General features: G+C 36.6%; 1 pseudogene; it reads right to left on the minus strand.

The window, feature by feature from the left end:
• Positions 1–4,972: 4,972 nt before the first annotated feature.
• On the minus strand, positions 4,973–5,297 carry LOC123835276 (cytochrome c-like; annotated as a pseudogene).
• Between the last annotated feature and the right edge of the window lie 20,173 nt (positions 5,298–25,470).

The following is a 25,470-nucleotide window of genomic DNA, read 5'->3' on the forward strand; positions in this document are numbered from 1 at the left end:
TGGCAAAGGGGCTGGGGGGGCGGAAATGACTCATTAGTAGTATTGATCAGGGTGGGCTATAAAAAGAAGATAAGCCTTGCCTTTGTTTCCTTCATGCTTCTTCAGTCAGTTGAGGAGGGGCATATGGAATATTTATAGGAATTATAAGAACTTTACTTCTGTGTTGGTTGATGCAGTTTTTGCTGCCATTTCCTTCTCATCCACTATGTTATTTTTGAGTCACATAATCTGAAAATAGTTGCCTTTAAAAAGAAATACGTAGGGTGCTCTTGTTGAGAAATTTCAAGGCCTAATAATGAGGGTCGGATGAGGGAATTCTGGGCATTGAAACAAGGAGTTCGGAGGTATTTTGGGATTGGATGGTTCTTTTCCAAACCTCTTAATTTATGTTCCTCAAGAGTAAGCTTATTCTCAGTAGTTTTGTGAGCCACTTATTCTCTTACTCCAGCTCTGCATACTCTCTTACTCACTATCTGCATACCATGGTACTGTGAATAATGCACCATACACATTGCAAAAGAAATTCTTTCTCTTTCACACATAACATCATGGAAGCAAGCAAAAAACTTGTTATCATACACGAATATGAAAGCCACAGAAAGATTGTTTAGCAAGGTTAAAATTATGCTTTATTCCTCTCAGCCAAGGAACTAGGGCAAAAACTTTTTGAACCAGAAAATGTCACTGTTTTTAGAGATCACACATGGGTTGCAGCAATTAGTATGTGAAGCCTTCCTCAGTTACCTTCATTGAGCCTACCTCTTTCTCCACGATATAATTAAAACACTTTAAAAGACAAGAGGACCAACCATGGCACTTCATTTTCAGTCTCTGACTACCTTTAGATTTGCTTTTTATTTCAAGGCTGTACTAATTATCACCCTGATTTTGGACATATAATAATTTGTATGGATTACACATTTAGAGCAGATTATACTGTGTTCAGTTTGGTGGTCAGAGGAGTCTAGCACAGGGAGTATAAATGGGCCACAAGATGAAAGTGCAACAGTATCATATTGCTATATGTTTCTCAGTAAAATAAAATCCATGTATTAATTATCCACCTTAGTTTGGCTAGATATGCAATATTAGTCATAATTCATTTGTCACTGTCTTCTTTTTTGCTATGGTACAGGATGCTCAGGTGGCCTACACAATCTGAAAAAAGTAGGAGAGGGCTATTGGTTATCAATTTACTTTTTTTGCCATTGTGATTGATGCTCATGGTATAAACTTTGATGGCCAATTTGGAGGTGCAGAGCTCCACTCAGTCTAAGTAAAGCTGGAACAGAGAATTTTTCCAAAGCTTCGGTTTTTATTTATTTTTTATTTTTATTTTTTAAAGATTTTATTTATTTATTTGAGACAGAGAGAATGAGAGACAGAGAGCATGAGAGGGAGGAGGGTCAGAGGGAGAAGCAGACTCCCTGCCGAGCAGGGAGCCCGATGCAGGACTCGATCCCGGGACTCCAGGATCATGACCTGAGCCGAAGGCAGTCGCTTAACCAACTGAGCCACCCAGGCACCCGAAAGCTTTGGTTTTTAAAAGACTATTGGAAAATGAAATTTTTGAATAGCCTGGAGCCATTTTACTTAGCCTGGTCATTCTCTGGCCTGGTGAAACACTTTCATAAAGACACATATGTGGCCAATTATCCTATGAAAACATGATAAATCACATGAGAAAAATGAAAATATTATAATGAAAATACATTTTATACCCCTGGATAATAAAAATGAAATATTAGGACTATAACAAGTGATGGTGAAGAGAGGGATAAATGAAAAACATAATCTGTCACTGGGAGTATAAGCAGGTACAACAATGAACAATAGTCATATTTAATCAGTGTCAGACGTTACTCTGAATTGCGGGAAGGTCTTTGATGGCTAGGAGGCTGTGGGGTAGAGTGACCAACTTGTCCCTGTTTGCTGGGAACTTTTCTGGTTTAAAACTGAACATCTTTTGTCCCAGAAACTCTCTTAGCTCCAGGCAAACCAGGATAGTTTAGTCATCCTAGGGCCATAGAAAATATACGGGGATCCTCAAGGGACTCAGGGGAGCACTATTTCTTAAATGTGGAATTATTTCAATATTTTGAAAACTGGTAAATCTATACCTGTGTGTACCAGCTCTGCATACACCCACTTTGGAAAATAATTTGGTGTTGTCTTATGAAGTTCAATATAAAAACTCCCCATGACCTCCAAATTCATCTCTATGGCATATAGATTAGAGCAACTCTTGAACATGTGTGCTGGGACATGTGTACAAGCATTTCATAGCCCTGTTGTCTGTAATAACAAAAAAATTGGGGACAACTTGAACATCCTACAGCAAAACACTAGATAACTATATTGTGTTATATATATACACACACATACACATAGACACAGTATTTAAAAAAATTTGAAAATTCCAAAAAGTTAAACTTTGGGGGTCCCTAAATTCCATTTGCATGTTTCATGTCCTTTCAAGCAATATGGGAAACTTATTACATAACAAATATTTATTGTTTCCTTACTGTGTATTATGTAATGTTGAAAAAACCAAAATCCCCGCCTTCAAAGGGAGTAAATTTTGGTGGGGGAGAAGAACACTAAACCTCTACATAAATAAATATATAAATAGATAGGTATAATATATATGTTATACAATTTCAGGTTGAGATCAGAACTGGAAAGTAATAAAAGACAAAATAAGAAGAGAGAAGGTGATGGGATGTAAGAAGTAGATATTTTTGAGTGATTGGAAGGCTTTCAGAAGCTCATGACATGTGATTAGAGTCTTGGATGAAATGTGACTATTTGTGGGAATAATATTGTAGGTAGAGTGAAGAGCCACTAACTTACATCCCAAAGCCCAGTCCAAAACCTTCCCCCTCATCCAGGGCACTGTGTACAAGAAAGCAGTCTCTACCCTCATACATCTCAAACACATTTTATTTCCTCAAGGCTCAGAGAAGTTATCCTCTTGCTCTCAGATAGGGCTGTCAACCCTAGGCCCCTCACCAGAGTCTATAGCCTCTGTAAGCAGAAGCATTTCCAAATGGAGACCTGTTAACTTTCCCCTTTGGCAAGAGTCTCCAGACCTCTAGGAGTCCAAGGTACATTTGCTGTCTAGTAGATGGAAGAGAACAACATCTCTTTCATTCTTTTGGGTCTTCAAAGAAGCAAGAAGAAAACACAAATGATAACTGTAATAGATTATCTTGTTACATTATGCATGATAAAAATGTTTTGAAGTCTGATTGACAATAGTCTAGGAAAGCTGCAAAACCAGTCTTCAAAAAGGTCCATTGTAGAAGGTTTTCTATAGTTAGTGTATGAAAGTATCTTTACATGAGAAGGTTTTGCATGGTTAGCTCATGTGATCATCTTTAGCTATGGATGATAGAGAGTCCTGGCATAGTGAACAGATGGCATAATGATGTCAAACCACTCAGCTTCTCTGAGTGTTAGTCTCTCATCTGCTCCTACCTGAGATGGTTATTGTGTAGATTAAATAAACTAATGGATATGAAGTTGCTTTGTAGCTGATGTGACCTCTGCAGTAAAGGTAAGAATAATCATTTGGAATTCAAATCAAATTTTTTTTAATGATCTGTGATTTTGTTTTTAATTATCTTAAGCCTTATCACATAATTTACAAATTTATGCTGATGATATACCTCTTCTACTTTAATCCTTCTAATGAGTTGGCAAAAGCACCATTACCAATCATACATATATGGTAATTCTACAGTTGTGTTTTTGAATAGCTGTTTGGAAGACAATCCTGAATTATAACTTAGTCTGACTTAGTAAAGGATTCATTAACTAAGTTTGCTACTATATCTTGTCATACTGACTTTTGAAAGCATCTGACCTTATAGATCATCTATAAAATGTGAGAAGTGTTAAATATTCTTTATTTAATATTATATATAAACCAAACTAAAATGTCCTTCATTAAGCAAAAGGCAATATTTTAGATGCAAGGAATTTTAATTAAATCTGCATAGTTAAGACCAAAAAGATAAAGTGGACATTTCCGGCTTATCATCAGCCCTTGCCTTTAACAGGCTAACGAACATGACTTGAAACACAGCGGAGTCTTGCTGTTCTCTGGACAGTGAAGGGATTTCCTCAGTATTTAAGTATATTAATATAACAAGTTATATATAAATTTAAATATAAAACCAATCTCCTCCAGGTTTAGAGCTGGCATTTGCCATTTCTGTGAAAAGCTGAACATTACTAATCAATTCCAGTCATGTCTTTTGAAAGGGAAAACAGTGGCAGCACTTGCTGATCCAGAATTACTTTCAAAGTTCCAAAAGCTGATCATATTCATTTCACCACAAGCCAATATTATTTAAATCAGGACTGTCCAAAAGAAATAGTCTATCAGCCCTTCATGGTCTGAATTCTGGTGTATGAAATCAATTTAAATATGATACACACAAAAGAAGTAATGAGATACTTTTGTTTTGTAATAAATAAGGCAGTGGCCAACCTTAGCTCCTTAGTAGCTCCTTTTTAAAAATTCAATTTTGGGGCGCCTGGGTGGCTCAGTCGTTAAGTGTCTGCCTTTGGCTCAGGTCATGATCCCAGGGTCCTGGGATCGAGCCCCACATTGGGCTCCCTGTTCCGCAGGAAGCCTGCTTCTCCCTCTCCCACTCCCCCTGCTGTGTTCCCTCTCTTGCTGTGCCTCTCTCTGTCAAATAAATAAATAAAATCTTAAAAAAAAAATAACTTATTTTAAAAATAAATAAATAAAAATTCAATTTTATTTAAATTCAATTAAGATGTAGTATATTATTAGTTTCAGAGATAGAGTTTAGTGATTCATTAGTTGCATATATCACCCAATGCTCATTACACCACCCAGTTACCCCATACCCCCACCCACCTCTCCAGCAACACTCAGTTTATTTCCTGTAGTTAAGAATCTCTTATGGTTTGTCTCACTCTCTGATTTCAGCTTATTTTATTTTTCCCTCCCTTCCCCTATGGTCCTAGCTTTTTCGAGATAAGCTATCAAGTCTCCCCTTTCCCCTGCCTTAATGCCAGCAAAGATCACTTTTGTTCCAAGGATGTATTTCTTGGGATTCTCCAAATACTCCATGTCTCCTCTCTCCAGGTGATGCCTTTTTTCTTGTTGGCATCTGTGTAAGAAAATCCAGGGGTCTGACCTGTCTTTTGCCTAAATAAACCATGGAGAATTGGCCCCGTCTTGTGCTTATTTCCCTTTTCCATGGTATGGCACTGGGCACACGTCTGAACAAAAATCTTGCCTTCTCAACATCGCCCATTTTTAAGTCATTCTTTCATCGTGGGTGAAATGAAGGTGCCTGCTCGCAAGCCGGCCATCCCACTCTCTACTCAAGACAAATTTATTTATTTATTTAAAGATTTTATTTATTTATTTGAGAGAGAGAGAGAGGGTAGAAGCTGAGGAGAGAGGCAGAGGGAGAGGGAGAAGCAGACTCCCCGCTGAGCAGGGAGCCTGATGTGGGGCTTGATCCTAGGACCTTGGGATCATGACATGAGCTGAAGGCAGACGCTCAACGGAGAGAGCCACCCAGGCACCCCAAGACAAATTTAATTTTGAATTCTGGTTCTACTACTTACTAGATGTGTTTAAGTTTCTTTTCTGAGTCTTGACTTCTTTGTTTCTAAACTGAAAATTCACTCAAAAATTTTGGTAGTTTATATAACCAGACTCTGTGTTAAGTGTTAGAAAATAATAATAATGATAATAATACTCATTATGAACTCAAAAGTTTGTCTTGAGGAATAAATTACTTACCTCCAGCATCCGTTGCATTGTTTGGTGCATAGTGGGTGGAAGTAATTATTATTAATATCTGAGTAATGTTTGTATCTTCAATTCAGATATTTTCCTTGAACTCTAGACTTGTATATTCAACTGCCTACTTGCTATCTTGGTTTGGATATATTATAGATATTTGAAATTGAACACATCAAAATAACTCCATTTTTTTCCTTATTTTCCTACCATCTTCCTTATCTCAGTAAATAGCAAAATCATCCTTTAATTTGTTTAATCATCCTTGACCTCCTGTTTTCTCTCACATGCTACATCCAGTTTTTCTAACACTCACCACCATTTTGTAAATAATGAAAAGGAGGCTTAGAGAGTTTAAGTAATGTGTACATGATCCCACAGCTAGTAAAATAAGTGGGGGCATCAAGATTCCAGTTCAAGTCTTCTCATTTCCAGTCCATTGCTATTTTATTTTACTATTATACTTTTTATTATACTATTTTATGGTATCAGGACATGAGTAAAGTTCTTCTTCATCATCTTGGTTAAGACAATGAATTAGTACATATTGATTTAACGCTCATAATTACCACCTCTTGCAAATACCAGAGGATATAAATGTAGACAGAAAATTATGAAGTACTATTTAAAGAAAACTGTTTCTGAAAATCCAATTTCAATAGGAGGACAAAAAAAATTTATATTTTCAAATAAACAGAGCACTGATGGAAAGCAAGATTTTGATGAGCTTATACTAGGAGATACTATCATATAAAACTGATGGCATCTTTCAGAAATTGTTAAAAGCCACAACATAAGCAATAGAAGGATTGGAAGTCTCTTCAAAATATCTACTCTGCCTAGTCATGAGGAAATCTCTGGGACAGTAGGAATGGTAATTATTTTTTCAACTGAAATCAACACTCTTCTCTGTTACCAAACTTTAGTGAGAAACATAATGGGGAAAGAGTGAGATGGAGAGAGAAAAGCCAGAGAGAACTTATTTATGCTGATTTAAAGAATGCTGAATATAATAGTTATTAATTGCAGTAAAAAGGCACTAATTAGACTTGCATTTGGTGTTGAAAGCAGCAACCGTCTCTGTGATTTCTCAAAGTCATATTTTAATGAAAATATGGTCACCCAAAAAAATGATTTGATTAAAACTCTTCACTTTCAACATTGGTAATTACCACAATATTTTTTTATTGCAGTCTCTTTGAATATTAGTTATCTATTTAATTTTATGATGCCTGTCACTGACATACCTAACTGCTAGAAGTTGATATGGTAATACACTTATCATTAGTGCTTACTGATCTGTGAATTAAACATTGGTATAAAAGATGCTTCTCACAGTCATGGAAATGTTAATTAAATTGGCAAGTATAAAAACACTTCTTTTGAGCAATTTTTAATTTAAGCAGTTAGAATAAATATATTACATATAAGGGTATTCTGACTCATGTATTTTGGGATAGAGGACAAATGACTTTGGCAGGTTCCCTCTTCGAGTCATCAGATAGGTGTCTGTTTTTCTAATTAAGTTTTTTGACACAAACTGTGAATGTTATAAGATAAAATTAAAAGATTATTTATAGAAAGATAACTCATAAGGCACAGGATGATGAGGCTGCCAAAAGAAGTATAATTTTTAACTATTTAAAAATCATGGTATTAAGAAAGGAGAGGTGGTGGTGCTGCTGTATTTCCTGTTGGTGGGTGCACATATGGATGATTGTCTTCACTAGTCAGGGCTGTGTCTTTGGGGAGAGGGAGAGAATAATGAGCATTGGGAGAGGATTTGAAACCATGATAATGAAGTCAGTTCTGAAAGTCATAAGAATGTTTAGTCTAGAGAGAGAAAGGCATAGATGGATGTGTTAGTGTTCTTTACTTTTTTTTTTTTTTCCCTGAGAAAGATGTATTGGTTAGCTGGTATCTTTGCTATACTGGTTAGTAAATATTTTGAATTTCACCATGGCCTCTGTCTACCATGTAAGATTTTCCTCAAGTGTGTCAGAGGCCATTATAATGAGTGAGCTTTTTTTTTTTTTTTAACAGAGCTACTGAAAGTTCTGTCAATTGAAAGGCTTCATTCTCCATAAAAGGCAGTAGGGATTATGAATAATGTATATATTTTTCTGAATTGATGTATACAGAAACAATATTTTGAATATATATAATTCCAGAAAAAAAAATATGTGTTTAAAACCAGGAACTAAACGGAAGGATTCACTTATAATTTGACAGTTATGTAAGGAGTCATATATAAAACTTCTATTGACTAGTACCATGTTTTCAATTTATTTAAAGAATTTTTGTGTCCATTACAACCTGGCATTCTGGCTGTCCAGCCTATCTGCCCCTTAATACAACTTTGGTTGGATGGCATGTTTTTATTGGAAAGATACCTAATAAAATCAAGTGGAGCTTAAATATCTAAGATTCAGGACTCTTAAGTTCATCCCAACCCTAGAGTACTATAATAAAATATCAAAAGATAAGTTGGTATTCAGGGGTACACAAAAACATCTTGATTGAAACTATTCAGCTAACCAATTGATCTGTTTTTTGTATGTGTCTTGAAATTAGGACACAATGGTTGTAGCTACAATTACCAGAAAGAAGAGACAGTAAAATTCATGCACTGTTCTTCCTATTTGTACTGTCTCTCAAAAGATTAGTGTTAGTCCTTGATTATAGAGTCTTCCAAATGAAAATGATTGCATTTTTGACTTTTCAGAATGAGATTTTTAAAAATTATGAACTTGATATCCAAGGTAGAGAACCAACATTTTCTTTCATTACTAATGTTACTTGTGATTTCTAATTAAGACAGAGGCAGTTTGCTGAAGAGACAGTTTTTGTGAAATGTAAATCTGTAAATTTGCAGATTGGGTTTTTCTGCCCTTGCCTCCAGTCAGCATTTTATTTTAAACCATTTAACCATGAAAGTAATATATATTTTTAAAATAAAATGGCTCCTTGTAAAATGTTCCAATCAAATTAATGGGGTAAATACTGTGCTCTTTTTGTATCTGTGTATCTATTAGTGACCATGGATTTGCTATGGTTCACTCATAATTTTTGCTGGCCTGATGTTGTAACTGGTCAACAACTGGGACAATTATCTTGTCTTTGTTAATGCAGGGATTGCACTAGCTCAGGTCTTTAATATAATTCTGGTTAAGAACTTGGTCATGGCTCCTACTGGTTATCAAAGAGTTAAAAAATGAAGTTTATGACTTAGGCTTGTTTGCTTTCCTCTACCACATTAAGTAGGAAAACTATGAAATGTTAAAGATAAACTTATGAAGAAGGAAACTATACCTATATGAAGAAAACTATAAAATCTACTGAAGTCCATTAACCAATCTGAAAGACACCATGCTTTTGGCTGGGAAGACTAAATAATATAAAATGTCAATAATACCAGATTCATACATACATTTACTACAACTCCAACTAGAATCTCAATATTTTTAAAACACTTTGGACAAAATGATACCATTTGAATATAAAAGAATGATCAAAGAGGGTAGCCAAAAAAGTTAGGAAAAAATGAGCAGTTGGAATAAATAGGTCTTATTAGATATTAAAATATTAATCTATTATTAAACAATCTGGTATTGGTATAGTATCAGAAATATAAACTGGAAAAATAAAATAGAGAGTTCAAGTTAGTATACAAGGGATTTAATATATGGAAATTTTATGGGAACAAGTTTTTCGTGTAATGAGCAGTGTGAATACAATTGGCTATTCATTTGGAAGAAAGTAAAAATGAGCTCTTTATTCCTTTTATCATATACAAGATACAAAACCGAGTAGGAATAAAGATTTATATATTATGAGTTCATTGAAATAAGTTAACTCTCTACCTTCTACCTGTTGAGTTGGAGAGACTTTCTTTCTTCTTTCTTTCTTTCTTTCTTTCTTTCTTTCTTTCTTTCTTTCTTTCTTTCTTTCTTTCTTTCTTTCTTTTCTTTCTTTCTCTTTCTTCCTTTCTTTTTCTTCCTTCCTTCTTTCTTTCTTTCCCTTCCTTTTCTTCTTTCTTTCAAGTTTTTATTTAAATTCCAGTTAACATACAGTATAATATTAGTTTCGATATAGTGATTCAACACTTCCATACATCACCTTGTGCTCATCACAACAAGTGCCTTCCTTAATCCCATCACCTATTTCACCCATCCCCCCACCCATTTCCCCTCTGGTAACCATCAGTTTGTTCTCTATAGTTAAGAGTCTCTTCTTGGTTTGCCTCCCTCTCTTTTTTTCCCCCCTTTGCTCCTTTGTTTCATTTCTTAAATTCCACATATGAATGAAATCGTATGGTATTTGTCTTTCTCTGATTGACTTATTTCACTTAGCATAATACTTTCTAGCTCCATCCATGTCATTGCAAATGGCAAGATTTCATTCTTTTTTATGGCTGAGTAATATTCCATTGTATATATATATCTCATCTTTATCTATTCATCAGTCTATAGCCACTTGGGTTATTTCCTTAATTTGGCTGTGGTAGATATTGTGGCTATAAACATTGGGGTGCATGTATCCCTTTGAATTAGTATTTTTGTATTTTTTGGGTAAATACCTAGTAGTGCAATTGCTAGATCATAGGGTAGTTCTATTTTTAATTTTTTGAGGAACTGAGTTGGAGAGATTTTCAAAAAGTAAAGATAAATCATGGTTGACCATGCACACACACACACACACACACACAGTGAAAGCCACAGAAAACTATATTCTAGGTTTCTAATGTTGATTACCTTGATGGAGATATGATGATTTATAGAAAGGTAGAGGGAAGACAAGAAAAACAAACACATAAGTAAAGAAAGAAGGAGTTAATAAAAGTTCACAATAAAAATTACCCTGAAAGATGTAAAAGTGTGTGTGTGTGTGTGTGGGTGTGTGCATTAAAAGAACCATGGGCAATGGGCACTAAAGTATTAATAGTGGATGTTGAAGTGTTGTAGAATTTCTAATGATTTTTGCTTCATTTTGCTTTTCTATATTGATTAAAATTCATTTACAAAGAACATTTATAATTACATAAGCAGATGAAAAACTACTGAAGGATTTCTGACTAGAGAGCAGTCAGACCTGAGAAATAAGAAGAGGGAAATAGAAGGGTCTTACAGGTGCACAGGAAGATACTAAGTGACTACATATTGCAGCAAATGTTCATAGTTTTTTCTTCCTTAAAAGTATTGACATGTTAAAAAATCAGAATTTGTTATGGAATACGAAGTTTTAATTTTCACAGTGTTTGTAGAAAAAGAGGGACAAGCTTATAACAAAAGGAGGAAAATAATGCTTGTGCTTCTGTAACTATTATGGTTTTGTACTGTGTTAACTAAGCTTGGTTTCTTTCCCACTGTTCTTTTCCCTGTGTGGTTTTGGGATAAAGTTGCCAAAAGAGAAATGTAAATGAGATTTGGGGGCAAAAATGAAGTAGCAGATATTATGTTCTGATATATGTACCTAATGAACTTAGGAATCTGGCTCAATAGATTTAGATATGGGCAAATAGGTTTTTGTGTATGTGTGTGTGTGTGTGTGTTTGCTGGTGATAAAACAAAATGAGAAGAGAGATAAGAACTCAAGAAGAAATTGTTTTGAATAGATTGTAGAGACTTAAGGAATGGTTTTTAAGGAAAGTTAGGGGAAATATACAGTAGTCACGGTTTTCTGTATTAAAAAAAAATAGTTTCTCACCTTCAGTGTCTCCCAACAAGATTCTCAGTCAGTGGTGACATCTGAGCAAAGATCAAATCTATGATGGTAACAAATGCAGATTTCTAGAGTATGCCTGTGAGACCCTTTGTTGTGACCTGAAGGAAAACTTAACAGTGTGCTTACCAGGTCTTCTAAAAATATTCTGGTATGCTTTCTCTGCTAGAAAATAAAGACCCTGAAGGATCTTACCCTATGATCTTACTTAAGATCATACCTTCAGTGTATGACTCTTAGATATTTTCAATGAGACAAGGCTTCAAAATATATATATATTTTTAGAGGTGGAGAGGGGCGGGGGGGAGGGAGAGAGAGAGAGAGAATCTTAATCAGGCTCCACACCCGGTGTGGAGCCCGATGTGGGTCTTGATCTCACAACACTGAGATCATGACCTGAGCCGAAATCAAGAGTTGGACACTTACCCGACCGAACCACCCAGGCGCCCAACCTATCTTAAGGTCACTATCCCATGGAACCTTGGTGCTTAGGCCAAGAATTTTTTGGAAAAAAATAGGGGTGTAACTTTTGTTGAATGGAGTGGATTATGATTTGGCACACAGGAAGCACACAGAACTTTAAAGGAATTATGTAAGCTTGGTATGCAAAGATAGGATAGTATAAAATGAAAAGATTTTGTTCCCTTAACCTGGAGAAGGCAGGCTGAACAAAAGTACTTATTACAGGGATGTCTATTCTTTCTCATGGGGGAAGGATGACTCAGAGGGAGAACCAACATCTTAGAAGGAGCAGCCAAAGTTCCAGTGAGTCATTCCCAGGAAGCATGACTATGCCTTTATCAAGAAACGGGCAACACACACCCAAATGGATTTTGGAACTGCTGTGGACCTGCTGTGTGCTTCCCATTTTGTCTTTTTGTGAAAGGCAGTATCTATTTCGGTTATTTTGAGTTTTCTCATCAGTGTGTGGGGTGTGTATGTGGTAGATAATTTGTCTCTTTAGTTAACAGTCTTCAGATTGGTAGAAACCATACTTGAGGAACTAAACCCAAGGAAACACAGCACATCTGCACCTGGACCTGACTGAAATGACAAGATCTTGGAGCCCAATGATACAGTGGGACAAAAATGTTGGGAGTGTTAAGAGAGTGAGTGGGAGAGGCATGAATTTTGGTGGCCCAAGAGTAGACCGTAATAGGTAGTAAAAAATGGCCCTTCTGAATTCTGATCCTCTTTACACAAGTATACATGCTCCTACTCATGTCAAAGGATAGAGTTTAATTTCCCTCCCTTTGAATCTGGGCTGATCTTAGTGACTTGCTTGACTAATAGAATGCAGTGAAAATGATTATATGGGACTTCTGAGGCTAGGTGATAAGCTTTACTGCTTCTGCTTTGTTCTATTGTTAATACTTCCTTAAGAGACATCCTGTCTTAGAAATGAGCTGCTGCTAGGAGAAGCCCAGGCAACATGGAAAGGGCACTTGTAGGCACTCCAGGTAAACGCTCCCAACTGAGCTCCCTCCAAGACCCAGCATCACTTGCCATCTTGGATAAGCAGCTCAGCTGAGCCTTAGCCATTGTCTTACTCCAACTGCATTGGAGAACCCAAGTAAGCACCACCCAGCAGAGCTCAGTCAATCCTTAGAACTGTGAGAGAATACAATAAATTGCCTTAAGCCATTAGATTTTATGATGATTTGTTATGTAGCAAAACACAAATCATTTTTGCACACTTAGCACACTTCTTTCCCTTCACATGGAATGCCTTGCTTGATGCTTTTCTAGCATTCCAGAAGCAAATCTTACATCTGGCCTCTACTTGAAAACTCTAAAATTCACTCTCTTTTTCCTGAGTATTTCACTTGTTTCTTACTCTCTCCTTTGTACTTGAGATATAATTTGTCTCATGTTTATTTGTACTTAGTTAAAAATTTTTTATAAGTCCTTGATTCATTCTCAAGTGACATATCCTCTGCTTTTTGCAGATTGTCTTGTAAATTTCTCAAGACAGACTCAATCTCTTATTCCTCCCCTCACAGCCCTTCAGTTTATTCTGATCACTCAGTCATTTTAACTACCTAAACCTCTTATAGAATGCTTTTTGGAATTGGAGGATGAGTTTTTATGTTCTCTGTTGTCCTAGCAGTCCTACTGAACTTGTTTAGTAACAACTATTAATCACCACATGAAATTTTCTGTTCTACACCACATTAATGGTTTGAAAAATCTGGGGATTGTTTTCTTATTTTTCTCTGATTCTGTCTTAATTTGGCCCATCTACCAGTTTTCTTCATTTCCTACCCCTGTGGCCCTGATAGTTTTCCTGTCTTTTTTTTTTTTAAGTTTTTTTTAAAAGATTTTATTTATTTATTTGACAGAGAGAGAGAGATAGCGAGAGCAGGAACACAAGCAGGGGGAGTGGGAGAGGGAGTAGCAGGCTTCCCGCTGAGCAGGGAGCCCGATGTGGGGCTCGATCCCAGGACTGTGGGATCATGACCTGAGCCGAAGGCAGACGCTTAACAACTGAGTCACCCAGGTGCCCCTAGTTTTCCTGTCTTATGCCAAGCTTTTTTCTGCCTTAGGACCTTTGCCTTTAGGTTTTTTCCAACCCAAAGTTCTCTGTCCTGGCTCCTTCATACCCTCCTTCTCTCAGCTCAAATGTCAGATCCTCAGAGATCTTTTCTGGCCATCCACTCCAAAGTAGCTCCAAATTCCACTCCTGTCTTTATCCTTTCCTTTGACTTTATTTTAATAGCATTTATCATTACTTGGAATTTTCCTCCTCATTTATTTGCTTTTTTATTCTATGGCTCCCCTTAATCTTGTTTGTCCTCCTCTCTCACTAGTATGTGAAGTCCAAGAAAGAAGAATTGTTTTTTTTGGGGGGGGGTATGATTTATTTCAATTATTGCTGTATTCTCAGAGTATGGCAGATACCTGGTGCATCGTAGGTATTCAATAATTTTTTTTGCTGAATGAATGAATAAACTCTCATATTCTTCTCCCCATCAGCATAGGGTGGGCCTCAGAAAACCAGCTTAACCCAGGAGGTCTTGATTCTGCCCACTGGGACCTGCAGCGACAGCACCTGGCCTGACTGGGGGAAGCAGTAACAGTAGGGAGCTTTAACAAGTTTGAAAAAGCTCAACTCACTCTGCTGCTATTGAATTTAATATGTTGGAATATTAGATCCTGTTAGATCTCTTATTAATATTTTTGTGCTTAAAATCTGTGTTTATGCTTCAACAAGCCAGAATTGGAATGATTGGGCATCAGAATGAAAAATTTTATTTCAAATTATTTTAATTGCTTTGCCAATTGGAGTAAGGTTTATAAAATTTAAAGATAAGTACTTTCATTAGCTTAAACTATAGGCAGAATATTTGCTTTCTCTTTTAAATATATATGCCAGCTTAAATAATGGAATCAGTTGTTCATTTATTTATTGTCATACAGGTAACTTTCTCTGTAAATGCATAACATTATAAATTCCAGAGGAAGTACATGATATTCAAGATTCTACAAGGAGAATCAAGGAGAGTTGCCTATAATAAACTTGGAAATTTTTCATTCTTTAAAAATATGTAAGTTTTAGATTTCTTAAGCTCATCCCTATCCTATTTTCTCCTTCCAGGCACACAGAAGGATTATGTTTTCTCTCAACCTTGCATTTGGGAAGAGCCATGTAACTAGTTCTGGCCAGTGAGCTATGAGCATGAGAGACTTATAATTTAGTCATGTAATCACTAGCTCGGGACCCGCAGCTCTCTCATCCCCTTCTATGGTGTCTCAGAAGGCTATGTATTCCAGATGGTGCAGACCTAAGATGGTAGAGCCTGCGTAAACTGGGCTCCCTCAGTGACTCTCTGGTGACCTATGTGGAGTCTGTAGCGTGGGTCCCTGAGCGACTGAGTCCCTAAATGACTGTGGATCTGTTTGGGGTACATAGTATGAGCCAGAAATTATAGTTTTGGCCACTGAGATTTGGTGGTTGATTGTTACTGCATTGTAGCCAATCCTAAATGCATGATATAGTTGAGGAATAGGAACTGGGGTTGATTTTTATTAGCTTAGCTCTAGTTGAAAAGATTTATAAATATTAATAAAATCACTTTAAACTATCTTGCAATTTTTTGGAAGAACAAAGAAATTTGTGCAATGTATACCTGCATTTAATAAAGGGGAATACTTTGTATGTTCTTGAGTTTTCTTGGTAGCATAAAGGAAAAATCAAGTATTGAGGTATGTGGTTGTAGTATTACATATGACTTGATCATCTGTAGATACAGAGCCGAAGTCTGTAGGTCTTCTGTGATTTTAATTCACAAAACCATCCTTTATTTGCACTTAAAAGTAGCTGCAGCTACCATCACTTAAGATATTTTTTCCAGCTTTCATTGTGCCATGGAAATTAGCGTTTTTATTACCACAAATTATTCTTGTTTGCTAATTCCAAAGATGCCCAAAAGCAAGAACAGCTTCCTGAGCTGTTAGACTTTGGAAGAGAATAGTAAATCAATGGGCAGATAGGACCATATATCATATTAAACACAGGGAATTCACCACAAAATCATTACACTAAAAAGCGACAATTTTGATTGATTAAAATGGTATGGGCTGGATAGTGTTAAATCACTATGAGTGATATGACATTATAATTTTACATAACATATTTCTGCCAAGACAATGAAGGTAAAAGGCATTGTCATCAGATGATAACAGACAATAAGAAGAATCCTGATGTTAGATTTATTACCTGGTTTAGATTTAGAAAGAAGTAATTCTTGTCCTGTTCCACTTATCAAATGACTGTAAATTCAGTGATGATGTAAAATTCTAAGGCAGAGCCACTTATAGGTTTGACAAAGTGCCAGCTATAAAGTATTTATTGTTCTCAGTGGTTCTGCCTTACACATTTAATATTTATCAGAAACATAAGCCCCTCTGATAAATGTTTCTGATCTTTGTGGCTAGATTTTTTTTAACATTTAGATTTTCCATCAGAAACTCTGTCTATATTTTTATTATCTTAATAACTTTGAGCTTATAATTTGAAAAGGTAATATGTGCGTTAAAAAAATTTTTTTTCTTTTAACTTCTGCTTTTACACGTAACATTTTCGAGGTAGTATTCTAACTTAGAGATGAAGACTTCCTTATTTTGCCATTGCTATAGAGATGGCCCACCCAATTTTCTGAATTTTATCCTTATGGATGTACTAGATGTGATTTAAGTTGCTGATGGTCTAGGTATAGTCTGAGAAAATTTATGGTTTCCAGGTATATTAGGTAATTGTTTTAATGCCACCTACCTCCATGTTTTGTTTCCGAAGGACACAGGCGTAGTGGTTTCTTACCCTGGCCATAGGGGAGACCTTGTTTGGGAGCACAGGTGACTGGACCGAGGATTAGCACCTGCATCAGAGAAAGGCAGCACTGCCCTGGCCAGTGATCTGTGGGTGACATGTCATGGCATGAGAACCTCAGGAAACAGGATGTTCTGCAGCAGAGAGAGGAGACTGGACCTGGTTAGATCTCCTTAAAGCATTCAAAGGTGAGACACATAAATGGTAAACAACTCAGAAGCAGAGACTCACAAAAGGAAAGCAATTAGTAGACTCCATAGGGTTGCCAAAGCCACTACATGCAAAAGCCAACTGTTGAAAGAAGAGCAGAGTCAGGTGAGAGCAGTTGCCGGAACAGTAGCTATTACGGAGGCTGAAATAGAAAGTAGTGGAGCCATTAGGAAATTAAAACTTGACATTTCAGAAGACTAAGAGTGGGCTGGGTTGCTACCGTAAAGGTGTTGAGATTATTTTTTTGTTATTCTTCAATTCATACAGCAAACTAACTTCAACTATATTAAACTGGGCTTCTCACTTTTCCTCCAACTTCAAAAAATTCTATCACAGTAGAGAAAATATAATAACTTTATAAGGCCACAAAATTTCAGCTCTACAAGAGAATTTAGAGATGTCTGACCAAAATGTTTTCCTGTTTACTTTTACCATGAAGAATTTCAGTGCAAGAGAGGATAAATATCAAAGTCCCTTGCTGTGCTCTACCAGCTGATCCGTGATCATTACTTCTTAGGGCTACAAACGTATCTTCAGTAGTTGTTTCTTCTAGCCCTGGTACAAAGCAGGACCTCAATAAATGCTTTTTGAATAGTGAGTCAGCTAAGTCTTATGCCACTTGATAGTTTAGATTTGCTTGCAGAGTTGGTTCATTCTAAACAGTTAAAGGATATGGTAAAAAAAAAAAAAAAGAAGTAAGACTTTTATTTGACTCTTCTTAATCTATTTTGTTAACACTTTCTCTTCTGTACACCACACATAACACTCTCATACTTGTGCTCAAATAAAGGAGTTATTAGCCTTGTAAGCTGATAAAGAGGTTTTATATCAAAACATCAAAATTGGTCCTGGAAAATTCATTGCATAAGGCTAGCATTTGGGGTTCAAAATTGCATGGCCAATGGGGTACTGACAGCATCCAACTAATTTACAGTTCAGTCTGCACATTTGCTTAGATTCATGGATTAAAAGTGAAAAAGGTTTTGTGTTTGGCACATTTTCTGATTCAAGGATAAGGAAAGTGAGTATGAAGCTAGGTTCTCTGACCCTCTGATAATTTACGTGGAGCTTTCAGTATCAGTGTCATTTTCTTGAATATCAAAGGCTAAAGCATATTTTGAATAAATCAAATCTTAAAAGAAGTCTCTGGGAAATGTTACATATCTGTTGAGCAGGCTGTTTTATAGAAGGAGAACAACTAGTTGAATTCAGGGACCTTTCTTCAATTTTAGCCACCTCTGAAAGAACAGTAAGAACTATCAAAGTTCTATCTGCCACTTTGTTGTTGTTTTAAAATTTTTTAATTTAAATTCAATTTAGCTAACATATAGTGTATTTTTAGTTTCAGGGGTAGAATTTAGTGATTCATCAATTGCACGTAACACCCAGTGCTCATTACATCAAGTGCCCTCCTTAATGCCCATCACACAGTTACCCCATCCCCCCACCCTCCTCCCCTCCAGCAACCCTCAGTTTGTTCTCTGTAGTCAAGAGTCTCTTATGGTTTACCACCCTCTATTTTTATCTTATCTTATTTTTCCTTCCCTTCCCTTATGTTCATCTGTTTTGTTTCTTAAATTCCACAAATGAATGAACTCATACAGTATTTGTCTTTCTCTGACTTATTTTGCATATCGTATTTCCCTCAAGTTCCACCCATGTCGCTGCAAATGGCAGGATTTCATTATTTTTATGGCTGAGTAATATTCCATTGTGTGTGTGTGTGTGTGTGTGTAAAGTTTTAATTTCCTAATGGTTCCACTACTTTCTATTTCAGCTTCCATAATAGCTACTGCTCCGGCTACTGCTCTCATGTGACTTTGCTCTTTCAACAGTTGGCTTTTGCATGTAGTGGCTTTGGCAACCCTATGGAGTCTACTAATTGTTTTCCTTTTGTGAGTCTCTGTGCTTCTGAGTTTACCATTTGTGTGTCTCACCTTTGAATATATATATGACATCTTCTTCATTCATCTGTTGATAGAAATCTGGGTTCTTTCCACATTTTGGCTATTGTGGACATTGCTGCTATGAACATTGGGGTGCATGTGCCCCTTCAAATCACTGTTTTTATGTCCTTTGGATAAATACCTAGTAATGCAATTGCTGGGTCATAGGGTAGCTCTATTTTCATATTTTTGAGTAACCTCCATACTGTTTTCCAGAGTGGCTGCACCAGCTTGCATTCCCACCAACAATGTGAGAGGGTTCCCCCTTCTCTGCATCCTTGCCAACATCTCTTGTTTCCTAAGTTGTTAATTTTAGCCTTTCTGACCGATGTAAGGTGGTATTTCATTGTGCTAATTTATTTTAACTTTCAGTTTTGTTTGCCCTTGAGATAAATCCTTCAGAGCCAGAATAAATAATTCTTCAAAATAGCATATAGCAAAGAAATAATTCTATTTCTAATCTGCATCTTGGGTTCATCTTAGGAGTTATAAAAATAGATCCTTAGTTTTGGACAAATTCTGAATTGTGGTCTATATTGGAGGATTGGGTTCCTTTTGACAAGAAGATTTTATAGTCTCTATCTCCTACAAAAGGACTGCTGAGAATTGTGATGATTCATGAGACATTATTAAGGAGTTGGGTTTTGAAAGAGAAAACCCCAGCAATTTCCGTACTGCTCTACCTCGAAGAAGCAGGAAATATTTCAGGTGAAGGGCATATATATGCAAGTGCAAATTCTAATCATTCATAAAATTATTTTACTCATTGTACCAGATGGGGTTGTTTGGATTCTATATGACACAGTAGTCATTCTCTAAATTCTGGAATAAAATAAATCCTAAAGAAGGCAAAGTCATAAAAGTTTGCAGTCCTTATTTGTGTGAAATGAAATAAAGAAAAAAAAAAGGTTAGATGAAGATCCTATAACTAGGATCATGTGCTGAGTACAAAAAACATTTCAAATGTTGAGATGTATATGCTAAAGGAGATCTTAAAAATGTCCTCCCAGTACTCAGGATGGCTAGCATTTGTGAGGGAAGTCCTAAGCTCTCCCAAGGAGATAAATAAGATCATCTTAATATCCTCATAATTTTTGATGAGCAAGACCTTTGTTTTAAGAATCAGTTCTAAAGGACTCAGGGGACTCTCTTATCCTAACTTAAAAGAAGTTTGGAATTTGAGAATGGTTCTTTCTAGTTTGATAAATTCTCATTCTGCATTAGCTGAGTAAATTTTTTTTAAATTTTATTATGTTATGTTAATCACCATTAGTTTTTGATGTAGTGTTCCATGATTCATTGTTTGCGTATAACACCCAGTGCTCCATTCAATACGTGCCCTCTTTAGTACCCATCACCAGGCTAACCCATCCCCCCACCACCCTCCCCTCTAGAAAATTTTCATCCTCCTTGACCTGGGGTGATTCTTGAGTGTTGGCAGACTGACTTACATGTGGTATAAAGCTCCTTGAGTGGATGTTGGTATCCACACAAGAGGTGGGCTGTGATTTGAGACCTGCCACAGTTCCAACAATCAGCAGTACAAGGGCAAATAGGACTGGTGAATACCTGAAATTCTAACTAAAAATTGCTCCTTTGATTGGTTACTTCATTGTGGATGTTTGATATCCATTAATTGTTGATTTTTAAAAATTGAGGCTGTATCCATCCATCATTCCATCCTATATTTTTTGATGCATTTTAAAAATAAATTTTCTGGTACAGATACCAATTAGCACCCCTCACCTACTAAGCACTTTAACAAAATGGACACTAGAATTTAGTATTTGATTTTTTGAGGTAAAATTATAGACAGTTAAATTCTTTTCTGAAGTTTTCAAGTTGATGATTTTGGCAAATGCATAGTCCTATGTAACTCAAAACACTTCCCATCACCCAGAAATTTCCTTTGTGCCCCTTCCCAGTCAATCCCTACTTGCACCCCACAGTTCTGATTTTTTTCAGGATTAGCTGCACTCTTCTAGAATTTCCTATAAATGGCATCGTTCATATCTACACTCTTTGTAAGATTTTCACTGAGCATGTTTTTGAGCATGATACCATATTGTTCTATCAGTAGCTCATGTATTTTCATTGTTGAGTATTACCTCAAATGTAATGACTATAATTTGTTTGTCCTTTGTTGATGGACACCTGTTTCTAGCTTTTGACCATTATGAGTTAAATCACTACAAGTCCTTGTGTGGCTATATGTTTTCATTTCTCTTACATATATACTTTAGAGTGGAATGGCTGGTCGTAGCAAAGGTACATGTTTAGTTTTATAAACATTTTCCTAAGTGAAAGGAAATGATACTTTCCTAAGTATCATTGTACACTCCCATTTTTAATGATTTTTAAAAAGATTTATTTATTTGAGAGAGAGAGAAAAAGAGAGAGTGTGAGTGGGGGGATGGGCAGAGGGAGAGAATCTTCAAGTAGATTCCCCACTGAGCAGGAAGCCCAATGCAGGGCTCATTCTCAGGTGATTATGACCTGAGCTGAAACCAAGAGTCAGACACCTAACCGACTGAGCCACCAAGGTGCCCCTCCCATCTTTAATGATTTCAGTCTTTTAGTTCTCCTCTACCATGGTGTCCTTCTCTGAAGTAAGGGCCTGAGATGGGTATAGGAATATTATTTTCGTCATAGTATAGCAAGCCAGGGCTGAGCTGGGGAAGGGCGGAGGAAGCAACTGTTCTGAATGAATTCAGAGCCCTCAGTGCATTACTGTAATCACTTCAGGATAGGTAGGAATGTGTCCGCATTACACTACCATGACACAGTTGACAAACTAAGCTCTCCCCGACACAAAATGTTTTAGAAGAGGCTAAGCATAATGTAGTATAATGGTGTCAGTGTTTTCACTAAATTTGTAAGCCTTATTGAAGACATTAGTGGCTATATGTGTAGAAAAATATCCATACAGTTCTCTAAGTTCAGGTCGTATACCTTAGATTTCTACTACTCAGGTTCAGCATATATTTTGTGCTTCATTGAATATATGCTAGTTCTTTATAAACAGTGAAAACAAAACTTAATTTATAAGTTTGCCATTTTTCTTAACCATAGAAATTGGCTAATATATGTCAAGATTTGAGATATATACATATATATGCTAATATATGGTAAGATTTAATATATATATCATATATAATTATATATATAATATATGTATATATATAATTTTAAACACAGGAAAAAGCCTTCAAAACTGGCAGATGCCTATGAAGTTTTTACAAATTAGAAAATACATATGTTTTTCTAATTTCTTTTTATTAAAAATGTCATAATTGGGATTTTCTAGATGTAAGTTTTTAATGACCTTAATTATACTTATCTAAGTTATTTCCCTCTTTTCTGCTTGCCTTTTTAACTATAGGATTCTTTTTCACCAGGGCTCTTCTGAAAGGATCTTTGTGATAATCCAGGAGACAATCCCTATTCTAAGGTCATCTGATGAGTAAATGACTTCCATCTGCAACTTTGCTTGTGTTGTCGGGTCTGTCATTTTTCTAGGGCATCATCTAGTATATCCTGTTTTTTCCTGGACAAATTGTGAAAGGGATCCTCCACTGGGTGGGACAATTAGAAAGTGGTGCCAGGACATCAGTTCGGTTAGAAATTAAAGGACAGATTTCAGCACCACCTCACCAGGGCACAACCTGCACACAGCAGTCCTCCTTTGTCACTTGTAGTTTCTATAGACTGAGTCCCACGTTTCCAGCCTTTAAAAGCCCTTAAACCTTTATTTGTGCCATACTCGGAGCTACCAAAGGGAGATCTGTGTCTTACGAAGTTCCCTAGGGCCTACTCTAGCAATGAGCACAGAGTAAACCCTCTGGACCCTGTTCTGCTGAGATCTATGGGTGGCAATGCAAAACTCTACCCTCTCTTTAAACAAAATTTAAGCATTTTTAAATAAAAATTTACAGATTTCTAGCTATGTAAGATGACAAAATCATTACAAGCAACATTTTCTAAATAGTTAGGGAGAAGATATTTTATGTCCCTTTAATCTCATGTAGCAACTAGCATGGAACCTAGTGTATTGTAAGTGCTCACTAAATATTGGTTCAATGAATGACTAAAATGTTAATTGACTATTTGAGTCTCAAATTTTCAGGCTAATCAGGAGTGGAATATTTCCAAAGAGATTAGAACACTTTTTATTATTAGAACACTTTTTAGGTGACATAAAATTCTCCAAACTTCAAAATAACTTACAGAAAGAATACCATATGTTGAAAATATTTTTTTTCAAGTCATGTGTGAAATACTGTTATAGTAAAAAGTTGGGGGGTGCCTGGGTGGTGCAGTCAGTTAAGTGTCCCTCCCACTTTTGGTTTTGGCTCAGGTCTGATCTCACTGTCTTGAGATCAAGCCCCGTAGGGAGTCTGCTTGGGTTTCTTTCTCCCTCTTCCTTAGCCCCTCCCCACTGTGCACTCTCTCTCTCACTTTTTAAAAAGTAAAAGTCATTACAAGCAATTTTACTTTATGGTAATTAAAAAATAAATGAGGCTTCTTCTGTGATGCATCCAGGCTGAGTGCCCCATTATCTGTGTAGGCCTACAGAATCAGCTACTAAGAGAACCCAGTCATGGCCAAGAACCCTTGGAGGAAGAGTTTCTCTATAACCCCATTATCTCTGAGTTCTAATTTCCCTGAAGAAAGTAGGTGTCTGATATTTTATGAAGACAAATTTTCTTGATAGGGTTCACACAAAGTAGGATTTCTCCCCTACTGGCTTTATTAAGCTTCCTGGACACTTTGGGGGAAGAATTCTAGATGCCTTGTAGTCATTTTATTATTCCACAGCTTCTCCTAAAACCAGGTATATTAAGGAATGTTTGGAGACACAATGTCTGTGAGGCTTGGTTAAAAGTACATAGAGGAATTTGGAAAGAAGTTTTAGGACATTAATGACAAACTTCATCTTGTTCCTAACTTCACTTGGCACTGTTTTTATATGGAAACTTGTGATAGTTTATAGCACTTCCTCAGGTGTCTTGGATCACAGGACATATGTCAAGCTATTAAATATTTTCCCATTTGTCATGGGACAATAATTAGCTCTCTATGTAGGAGCACATGCTATCCTGGAACTGAAGGTTCTAGGCATTAGACCAGCTAAAAGAATTCAGGAAAAAGGTTTTTTTTTGGTGATAATAATAGACCTTAAAGAACCTTTATTTCTTTTTAAGATTTTATTTATTTTTTGAGAGAGAGAGAGAGAGAGAGAGTACGAGTGGGGGAAGGGGCAGAGGGAGAAGGAGAAGGAGAAAAAGAGCGAGAAGCAAACTCCTCGCAGGACCCTGGGATCATGACCTGAGCTGAAGGCAGACAACCTACTGAGCCACCCAGGCGCCCCTTAAAGAACCTTTAATGATGAAATCCTAAAATTGATCAAGATTCTTTTGGACACGTGAAAAAAGTTCAATTCAAATTACCTTGAGCGGAAAGGAAATGTGATGGCTCTTATAGCTGGAATAGCTCACATGCCAGGAGGAATTGCTAAAAGAACTAGAACCTCACATCCTGGAAGGGGGCTTAGTATCTCTGGACTCTCTTTTTCTAGCGAGCTTTTATCTCTGTTGTCTCTGGTAGGCTTTGTTCTACATGCAAACCCTTTTCAAATCATGGAGAAGACGCTTGTTGGCTGCCCCAGAGTCCTACCTTCCAGATTTAACAATCCCAGCTTAGTAACTACCCCTCTCTGCCAGCCCAGCTCTAAAAAAGGACTCTGGTCTTCCTTACACCCTGTGCTTAAATGCTGGCATAAAAAACGCTTCTCTTGCCAGAGTGATGGGGCGCTATAATTTGGCAGTTCTGGCCCATGCTTCCTTGAGCCTTTCACTTACATATTATTAGGAAGCACCCTGTGTAGAAGGCTTATAATTCAGAAAGGCTGGGATTAGGATGAGGAGAGCAAGGCAGGGTCATACGAGTACAGGGTCAGATCCTGTCTTTATTTAAAGTTGTGGTACTTTGTTCAAAATCTCTGGGGCAAGGAGGAAATAGAAGTTGTAAAATTCCTAGATGCAACTTGTTAGGGTTTAAAAAGGCTAATTTGATACTCCTTTCCTCTTTCTGAATTTAGTTGAGAGCTCAACATTGGTTAAGTAGATACAGATTTAAAAACATTGCTTTTTTTTTGCCCCCCTGATAAAGCTTTTGGGGAAAGTGGTTTAGAAATGATTCATTGACACTTTTCCACATCTGCCCCTCTCCCATTGGATTATAACCCTTGGGATAGCACACTTCAAGGGTGGGAAGTTGTGGTGTTTAGAGGATTTCCATTTGCCTGGATCCCTGGTTTGCATTGGTTCAGGGCATCAGGAAAGAAAAATCCTTGGTCTTCATTCTTTATAGAACTTCATAAATTAACACCACCCACCAAGCAAGTCAGTTACTCCTAATTTGTGGAAAGAAAATGGAGCAAGAGGTGAGGCAGGCTACCAGAGTCTCTG

This window comes from Mirounga angustirostris, unplaced genomic scaffold, assembly GCF_029215605.1.
Source record: "Mirounga angustirostris isolate CCGP_5_RB_7025 unplaced genomic scaffold, mMirAng1.0.hap1 SCAF_7, whole genome shotgun sequence".
NCBI classification, from domain to species: domain Eukaryota; kingdom Metazoa; phylum Chordata; class Mammalia; order Carnivora; family Phocidae; genus Mirounga; species Mirounga angustirostris.